Below are 10483 nucleotides of genomic sequence, written 5' to 3'. Positions count from 1 at the left end.
TATTGGAAAGATAATAACATGGGGCCAAGTAATATGTCTTTGTAAATTAATCAGGAACTGTTATCTTTGTATTGAGGACCCTATTGGGATTTTGTAGCTGGTAAGGTTTGCTAATGCAGATCAATCAGTCTCAAAATCTGCTCTAAACCCATTAATGAGGTGGAGTCCTGAGCCCACAAGGATCACTGACAGACCCCAGAGCTGTCCATATTCCACAGAAATGCAGAACATCTTTGTAAGAGGTGAGAGGTGGGGATCCAGTTTCAATCTTCCACATGTACCTATCCAGTTTTCCTAGCACCATTTATTGAAAAGGGATTCTTTTCCCCAGTGTATATTTTTGTCTGCTTTGTCAAAGATTAGATGACAATATGTGGATGGTTTCACCTCTGGATTCTCAGTCCTGTTCCGAAGGTCTATGTGTCTGTTCTTGTGCCAGTACCATGCTCTTTTGGTTTCTATAGCCTTGTAGAACAGCTTGAAGTCTGGTAGACTCATACCTTCCAGTTTGTTCTTTTTGCTTAAGATTGCTTTGACTATACGTGGTCTTCTCTGGTTCCATACAAAGCGTAGAAGATGGATAACAGACTTAAACCTAAGGCATGAAACCTTAAGAATCTTAGAAGAAAATGTAGGGAAGACACTTTCAGATATTGGCCTAGGCAAAGAGTTTATGAAGAAGACCCCCAAAGAAATCACAGAGGCTACAAAAATAAATAAATGGGACCTGATAAAATTAAAAAGGTTTCGTACAGCCAAGGAAACTATCATTAGAGCAAATAGACAACCTACAGAATGGGAGAAACTATTTGCTTTCTACACATCTGACAAAGGGCTGGTAACAAGAATCTATCTAGAACTCAAAAAAATCAATAAGAAAAAAATCAAACAACCCCATCAATAAATGGGCGAAGGATACGAACAGAAACTTTTCAAAAGAAGACAGAATAATGGCCAGCAAATATATTTAAAAATGCTCAACAACTCTAATCATTAGAGAAATTTAAATCAAAACCACAATGAAATATCACCTAACCCCAGGAAGATTGGTCTTTATCAAAAAATCCCAAAGCAACCAATGCTAGTGAAGATGTGGAGAGATAGGAACACTCTTACACTGCTGGTGGAATTGCAAATTAGTGCGACCTCTGTGGAAAAGAATTTGGAGATACCTCAAAGAGCTACAAGTAGAACTACCATTCAATCCAGCAATAGCACTATTAGGCATCTACCCAAAGGAACAAAAGTCATTCTATAATAAAGACATCTGCACTCGAATGCTTATGGCAGCACAATTCACTATTGTAAGGATGTGGAAACATCCCAAGTGCCTCTTAGTCCATGAGTGGATTAATAAAATATGGTATATGCATACAATGGAATACTACTCAATTATAAAAAACCATGGTGATCTAGCATCTCTTATATTTTCCTGGATAGAGCTTGAGCCCATCCTCCAAAGTGAGATATCACAAGAATGGAAGAACAGGCACCACATGTACTCGCCATCAAGCTGGCACTGACTGATCAACACGAAGGTGCTCACACAGTAGTAATATTCTTTGGGGGTAGGGGGGTGGGGTGGGTAAACTCACAACTAATGGACGTGGTGAGCATTGTAGGGGGGAAAGGGCACGTCTTAAATCATGGTTGGGATGTGGCAACATCATAACATGTAACCAAAATGTTTGAACACCCATAATTTCCTGAAATAAAAAAAACTAAAAAAAAAAAAAAAAGAAAGAAAAGAAAAGAAATGCAGAACATTAAGTCATAGTCCTGAAATTTAAAACATAGGAAAGATTTGAAGTACAGATTAAGTGACAATACAAGGACAATACAAGGACAGAGACATGGTCTATTTTCACATCCTGGAAGGAAAAAAAGTACTTTTAAAAAGAGCCTCTGCCACAATTGTGCAGAATAGGGAGAAGAAAGAAATAAGACCTATTATCCTGGCAGATATCCTAAAGGATATTTTTAAATTTGGGTTTTATCTTCTGTGTTTTGTTTTCATTATGGGGGGAGGTATTTTTTCCCCTGCATTGCTTAGTTTGAGCAAATACTCAACTAATAGCAAAGATGAAAACGTGCTGATACATGGGCAAGGAGTAAATGTGGTAAAATGATGAATGACCCAATATGTGATGAAGCTCCAAATCCACAAGGTTAAAATAAATAAAATGGAGAATTAATAGAGAAGAGAGATTAAAGGAGGTATAGAAGACAAAAGAGGAGAGGACAAATGAACTGAGCCTGAGATATCCTCTCTAATCAGGTTCATGCCCTTGGCATTGAGATCCCCGAGCAAGTACAAGTTCAGCCGGTCCTTCTTCTAGCACCTGAGGGCACAGCACTGAGCAAGACAGCGAGTTTCAGTTCATATGAAACATATTATTTTTGAGAGGAAGGAGGCAAAAAGGTAAGTATATACCAGATTCCTTGTAAACAGAATATGTCATGTCTCAGATATATGAGATGCTATATCAGAAACAATTATCTGATGAGAATAAACAGAGAGATAAATGAAAATAACCTAGAGGGGGTGGCAGAAGTAGCCATTTAAGATTGGTGGGGGGAGGTAAGCCCGCAACTAATGGACACGATGAGCATTGTAGAGGGGAAGGGCATGCCTCTAAACTTCGCTTTTGGGTGAGGCAAAGACATAAAATGTAACCAGAAGATATTTTGCACTTCTGTGTTTATTGCAGCATTAATCACAATAGCTAAAATATGGAATCAGCTTAAGTGTTTATCAAGGGATGAATGGATAAAGAAAATGTGGAATATTATTTAGCCATGAAAAAGAAGGAAATTTTGTCATTTGCAGAAACATGGATGGATCTGGAGGACATTATTTTAAGTGAAATAAACCAGACACAGAAAGACAAATATTGTATTTTCACACCCATATATGGGACCTAAAAAAAACTGATCTCATGGAGGTAGTGAATAGAATGGTGGTTACTAGAGGTTGGTGAGGGTGGTGGGAAGGGGTAATGAAGAGGTGTTTGTGAAGGGGTAATACTGTTAAATAGAAGGAAAAATTTCTAGTGTTCAATAGTGCAATAGGGCAACTATAGTTTACAATAATTTATTATATTTCAGAATGGCTAGAAGTTTTCAAATGTTCCCAGCATAAAACAATGATAAGTGTTTGAGGTGAATAATGTCCCAATTACCCTGCTTTGATCATTATATGTTATACGCTCGTATCAAAATATAACATGTACTCCATGAATATATACAATTATTATGTATCAATAAAAAAATTAAAAAAATTAAAAAAGAGAGTGGGTGATCAGAAAAGTCTCTCTGAAGAGGTGACATATGTGGTGAGACCAGGATTATAAAAAGGAGCCAACTGTAAGAAGATCTCCAGGACCAGTCTCCAAGCCCAGGGAGTCACCAGGGCAGCGATGCACCGGTGGGAGGGAGCTTGCCTGCTTCAGAGTCCACGCAGGGGCTGCGGCGACCGGCGCAGAAGGGGCCACGTGGGAGCGAGAAGACAAGGAAGCAGCCCCTCACCTCCTGCAGGTCGTGACGAGCGGGTTTTACATGTCAGGGTAAGGAGTTTAGGTGTTGTCCTAAATAAATTTGAAAAACCTTAGAGAATTTTAGGAAGAGAAGTAACAATGACACCATACATGATACAAATCCTGCTTGCTTTTGGAGTTTTATAGCATGCTAATGCAAACAATAGCTTGAATCTTTAAAAGTCAGTATATTCTTAGGAAAATGGAGATTAAATATTCTTAAATATTATTTTGAAACAAAGTGAATACATTGATTTGTGAGGCAATTTCCACTTTCCAGTTTTTCAAAATACGTTGATTTTTAAACTGCATTTGGCTTCATGTAGAGAGCAAAAAGAGGCTGGAACTATGCATCTTTGATCTACTTCGAGATAACTTTTTTAAAAAAAATTACTAATGTTTAATACATATTTTATGAAATATCCATGGAAAAATTTATAAATGTATTTCAAAATATTATACTATTATGACATCTTCTGTTTCTAAAGATTCTGAAGAAATCAATTAGAATAAGAAATGAATTCAGCTGTTCTGCCCACATGAAGAAGAGACGGACACTTAGAAGAAGAGAAATAAAAGAGCCACACGTTAGAGTTCCTGATTTAGGAACAAGCTTCCACCCAAAGAAAGAAATACTATTAACAATATTAAAAGATTCAAGGAACAAAGAGAATACAGGTAACATATAAAAGCACAGGAAGAAGGAGGAAGAGAATAATATCTTCCTTGGGAAATTCTGCTTAAAGATCTTCAATTACCATGTAGTTATTATTATTATTATTATTATTTTGGTAAAGAGATTTAAAGCTCAAATTTCTTTTCTGAGTATAGAATGATCAGAGAAATAATAACTGCAACTGACTAACAACAGGACTTTTTTTTATTAACAAAAATGTTGTTGCAAATTGTCCTAGAATATCTGCTGTTTCATAAATGAACTTGGCACTTTTCCATATTTCTCAGTTAAAAGTTATTTCATTAAATTGATATAATAATAAATTAAAAATATTGAGGAGCTATTAGAGTAGAAACAATGAATCATGCATCTTAGAAGCATAAAGTAATTGGTTTGATGAACTTATTTATATTTACTGAAGCAGTAAGCTCAGTGAATAATGCATTTTAAAAATATTTAAGCATGTGATGTCGTTCCAAAACATATGCAATCTCTGGAGTTTTAAAGCCTTTCTTATAGAAATATGCCCCACTATCTGTGAGTCTCTTTTTCATGATATACTAATTCTCTGTTTGGGGATGTTTTGTTGTGGCACGTCATGAATCGTGGCATTATGGGCAATCCCGCCATTTCCTGTAGCAGGAGACGCGGTCTGGACACTGAGGGAGGCTGTCCCAGCATATTGTCTCCACTGAGGCATCAGGGTATGTTTGCTCAGTGAAAGAAATACGGGAGGAAGCGGGGGCAGAAGTGAAGGAAGAAGGAAGGAAGAAAACTTTTCTGCCAGAAATATCCTGCCTTCACTGGCACGATACCCATATAAACACATCTCCAACTTGCTCAAAGAGCTCCTTGAGTAATCTTTAAAGGTAGGCGGGTGGATATTCACTCCATCCTGACTTACTGTGTACGGGGGACAGTCGTGCTCTGGACGCAGATGGACACTTTAGGCCCACCTGCAGCAGAATGAAGTAAGCCCATTTGAGCTGGGTTGAGACATTTTAATTTTGGAGAACAAAATGAATCTCTCTGAGATTTATTTTGCTTATCTGGAAAATGGGGGTAATGATACCTACTTTATTTATTTGTTTATTTAATTTCACGATATTATGGGGGTACAAATATTTTGGTTACATGTTATGACTTTGCCTCACCCAAACCACGATTTGGGGTGTTCCTTTTCCCCCCTACAATGCTCACTGTGTCCATTAATTGTGAGTTTACCCCCCAACCCCCCAACCCGAGAAGAATATTACTACTGTGTGAGCACCTTCGTGTTGATCAGTCAGTGCCAGTTTGATGGCGAGTACATGTGGAGCCTATTCTTCCATTCTTGTGATACCTCACTTCGGAGGATGGGCTCAAGCTCTATCCAGGAAAATATAAGAGGTGCTAGATCACTGTCATTTTTTATAATTGAGTAGTATTCCATGGTATACATATACCAAATTTTATTAATCCACTCCTGGATTGATGGGCACTTGGGTTGTTTCCACAACTTTGCAATAGAGAATTAATGAAGGTCAAAGGAGATAATGTTCCCTGAGTAACAGTGCAGGGTAAGTAAGCACATAATAAATAGTATTTGCTGAAAAAAATAATAGTAAAATAACATAAATACCTCACTTTGCTTTCCCCTTCCTTATTAAAGCGGCTTCTTGTATGAATCAACAAATAGGAGAATTGTTTGGAGACAAAGTGACCTTTCCCTAAATTAACTGCACATTGGCAAAGGGACAATTGTACAAAAAAAGAATGATAATTATGAGCAATAATAGCTTTCTTCCATTTTTACCACAAGCCCTCTCTGAGCTCTTAGGTTTATTAAAAGAAATGTGTTTGTCTTATGTAGCATATAAAAATATGAACATTACTAATATTATAAAAAAAGTGAAACTATAAAGTGTAATTATTTGATATTCTTAAGCTCAATATAATAATGACTTATCAGAAAAAATATTATAAAATATATATAAACTGATATCTTTAATTATTGATTATTTAGTCTGCAAAAGCAAAATAGTTTCTAAAAATGCACATTAGGATTTATTCATGAAGTTTCTTCCTTTAAATGAAGGAATAATTAATTCAGTAAATATTTTCATGCAATGCTTTTTTCATCAAAGCACAAGCCTGAATTTAATGTTGAACAGATTAATTGAGAAATAGGAAACACTTGAAGGGGATCAAAGAGTTTCAAACTTCTCTACCTTCAGTTTCTAGTCTAAATACTCAAGAGGCTACAGAAAAAGCCTCTGAGATTCTAGTCGACTAACAGGGAGGAGAAATAAATTCCAGCACATATTAAATAGGCTAGGGTTACTAATGAAAAAGAGTTGAAATTTTCACACTAACTTTGTATTTCAAGCTCATGAGTTATATAACAGTAACTTCCCAAAACCAATACTAGAAACTTGTATTTTAAACTGTATACAACTTGTATCAAGCAGTTTCTAAGTTAGGGAGACAGGGAAGAACTCAGTGGCACAGTAAAGGGAGGAAAATATATTTTTTTAAAGTGGGTCATCAGCATATTAGAATGGTATGAAGACTGGGGCAAGTGAAAAGAAATTCACGTTATTTTATTAGTGCTACACCTTTGACGTTTTATGTATCTCCTATTAAAGGTATTCCTTTTAGAAATAGGTATTGGAACCACTTGATGGACATGAGAGGGAAAGGGAGTAAATCTGAGGGTGACTGGGGTGACAGGCTGTTTAGTAGATTAGATATAGAAAGTTAGTGGGGTGGTGGCAAGCCCTAAGCTCAAAGGTATTTACTTTCATTTTAATAAGAACTTTTGGCCCTGAGTTATTTTTGACTGATGTCAAGTTGAGCCTTTGATGCAAGTATCAAAACACAAGAATTGAGGCAGATTCACATTTTAGTGTTTGAAATTCAGCTACAGATCTCAGATTCCATTTGGTATATACATACACTTCCCCCCACTTGGATAAAATAAGAAGATGTGTTTTTTGTGGGAGTTTGGGTGACAGGAGTTGGGGAAGAACTGAAGAAGGGACGGAGGAGAAAGGCCACAGGAGGCCTGATAGTGTGGGAGCTTTGTTTCCAGGTGATGCATGTTTTCACAGTCTTAGAGTTTGTACTTGAGAGCTTTGTTCCCAAACGAGTTCTCAATAAATATTTGCTAAACAGTTAACCTTACAGTTAAGTGCAAGTATTGTAGCTTCTTTGTTGTTGTTCAGCTTTTTTTTTTTTTTTCTGTCAGAAATCACTCTTTTTATAAGAGGACCATTTTACATAAAATTTTATCATTCTAATCTTATGTTCACCAATTCTTCAGAATTGGTCCTATAAATAAAGGCTAGGGTTGGGTGTAAGGGAGTAGCGCAAACGTACACCCACGCACAATGGATAATCAAAACTGAATAATCTCAGCTTTTACACCAGCCTACGAACATAATACATATTGATTGAAATAAAATTCTACATGGACAGGAATCCCAAATATGGCTGAGTCCTTGGCAGCTTCCGAGATCAGAAAGGAAGAGAGAAATGGACAATTAGATGTCAAATTGAACTTGACACTAGTATAGCCTGGCATCTTTGCGGCAGGGCCAGGCGGTTTGCTGCGTGATACGGATGCTGACTGTACCGCCACCTGCGGACACGAATCACTGCTGGGTCTCGCCGGTCTCCACCGCCTGCTGCGGCAAACCTGGCACCGACAGGGGCCGGGGGCGGGCAGGGCGGGGCTCACGGGCATATTCGGAGGCTTCTCCCGGGCTCCACGGCCGCCACTGCTTGCCAGCGGCCAGTCCGAGAGGGTCTGGCCTCAGCACAGGCGGAGCGCTGTAACCCTGTGCGTGTGACACAGCTGGACGCTAAGAGGACTGGGAGTGGGGGAGGCAGGCGAGTCAGCTGGCACGAAGAACTGATAACGAATCCCTTTATTGCCCCAAGGACACCATTTCGTCCATTCAGCCTGCAAAACCCACGGTCACAGGCTACTTCCTGAGGAGATGCGCCCTCAGCACTTAAGCACCAATGAGAACTTAAGCTGACAGTCCTCCAGGCTGCTCGCAGTCCCTCCTAGAGATATCCCTAGGGAAAAGGACACTAGACTGCTAGGGTGTGCAGGGCCCCAGGTGCCGGGACTCGGAAAACAGGAGGTAGCGGGGAGATAAAGGCAGCTTGGACACAGAATGTAAAGTGTGTTGAAGCCTCCGTTTCCCCGTAAACATCTCGTCATCGAGACCCATATAGAGCTAGAAATATTTTGTTGGCGATTTATATTGTACCTGCATAAACATGCTTTCTGCTAGGTGGGGAGAGGAGAGCCAAGTCTCTCTCTAGGTCCAGGTCTGCTGTGGGCTGTTTCCTCCGGGGCGAGGCAGTCCCAGCTTCGGGCTCCGCAGGGCCGGCGGCACCACGGCCTCTCACCTGAGCAATCCGGACCGTTCCAAGGGGGCCCCCTCTTCTGAGCCTTCCTCCTGGAAGAAGGAACTGCCCAGGGCTAATCTGAAAATGAAACCAGAGTGGCTCAGTCATGAGTCATGAGACTGCTGTCTAGAGATGTAGTCCAGTTTTTGTTTTTTTTTTTTTTTTGCTAAAAACAGAGGGACTTTATAATTTAGCTTTCCAGTGAGTATTTATTCTCTTGGTTGGATTATTAGCCCACACCTTTGGGTATTTAATTGTTGTAGTTTCCAATCTATTAACTAGGGATCACGGGTCTGACTCAGATTCAGAAATATTTCAGCACTGACAGAGTCGCTTTATGCCAGGTCTGTCTGGGTCCAGTGGCTTAAATAGCCAAGGGAGCGCGTGGCGCGCTGGTCAGTGTGGATGGACTGCGCGCGGCGGGCTGAGATGACGGAGAAGGGTTACATCAGCCATTCTGAGTAGTCTTGTCCTGGCTGAAGTCCGGTGACTTGTGACGAGGTACACAGGAAAAAATCCTTCCTTTACCTGACATAGTGCTGCACAGAGAGATCCAGCAAAGTAGTGGCAGCCTGAGAGGAAAGCCCAAAGAGGCCCTAACTGAGCAAACATCAGCAAACTTCGCGGTGTCCAGGACGAACATTCGGCAGCAGCACGCTGAATGGTGGGTCAGAGGCGACCACGGTGTCAGCTGGACCTTGCCCCCCACTGTTTTCTACATCCCCCCCACAACTGAGAAGCCCCGGGGGCAGGTGGAAACACAGATGCTTCAGATTCAGACAGTGCTTGGTTTAACCTGAACTCTACCGCAGGCCAACTGGGTGAGCTCAGGACGAGCTACTGAGTCACTGACGGCCTCAGTTTCCATGTCTGTTTAACGAAGAACATAATAGCAATATTCAGAGGGCTGTTGTGAGGATTAAACTTAAAAGGAAACGGCAAGTGAAATGCATAGTGTGGCGCTGAATAGACAGCAGATGATCAATGAGAAGACGTTGAAGGCTGGTCAAGTGTTACCGGGAAGGCATTTACACACCCCGCGCCGCAGCATCCAGACGGCTGCCCCGCACACACTGAGCTTCCGCTGCGTGCGGAGTGTGCGGCCCTGTAAGCTCAAAGCCCCTGAGGTCACGGATACTACACAGAAAACCCTCGATTTTACTAGCATCATCCTCTTATATCTTCAGTCAGGGAATGTTGCATTACCTGAAAAAATGAGAAAAGCTTAGTGCAAAATTACATAATGGATTTTAAATGCACCTGTGTAAATTATTCCATACAGCGTTCACATGTGTAGTGAAGCTGAAGTGAGATCTCCGCCTTCCTTGTCTCCTCAGGGCAGCTTGGCGCATGCAGCAGAGAATCCCCCCACCACCCCCGCACCCCCCGCACCCCACGCCCCCCAACCCCCAGCAGCCGCCTCACCACTCTGCAGGATTCGGAATGTTTCAAACTAGGCCTCTGCGTCTATTCCTCAGTAAAACTCTCTTATTTCATTTGTCTAAGTGAAAGATCAGACCCTGATTTCTTTTCTTCCTTAGCAAAATAATTAACAATTAGTATGTGGTAATAGATCTTCCCAAACGACTATCTTTAGTGCGTGTTAACATATTTACTGTTTGGGAAAATAAAACCTGCAAAAGAGCTAAGTCATGAAATGTAGTAAATGAAGCTATTAAAGTGAGCATCTGTGAAGGCCGGTGACAGAGCAGAGATCAATTCTGAATTGTTGGCCCGGTCAAGATGAGCATTTTAATATCTAAAAATGCCATAAGTTCCTTTCTAATGAATGTGACATTATTAATATTATATGTTAGAGTTAAGGAGACTGTCATCATGCTTGCCCCAATATTAAGCAAGGATATAT

Source organism: Eulemur rufifrons, chromosome 17 (genome assembly GCF_041146395.1).
Source record: "Eulemur rufifrons isolate Redbay chromosome 17, OSU_ERuf_1, whole genome shotgun sequence".
Lineage (NCBI taxonomy): Eukaryota > Metazoa > Chordata > Mammalia > Primates > Lemuridae > Eulemur > Eulemur rufifrons.
This window is presented reverse-complemented; position numbering follows the sequence as displayed.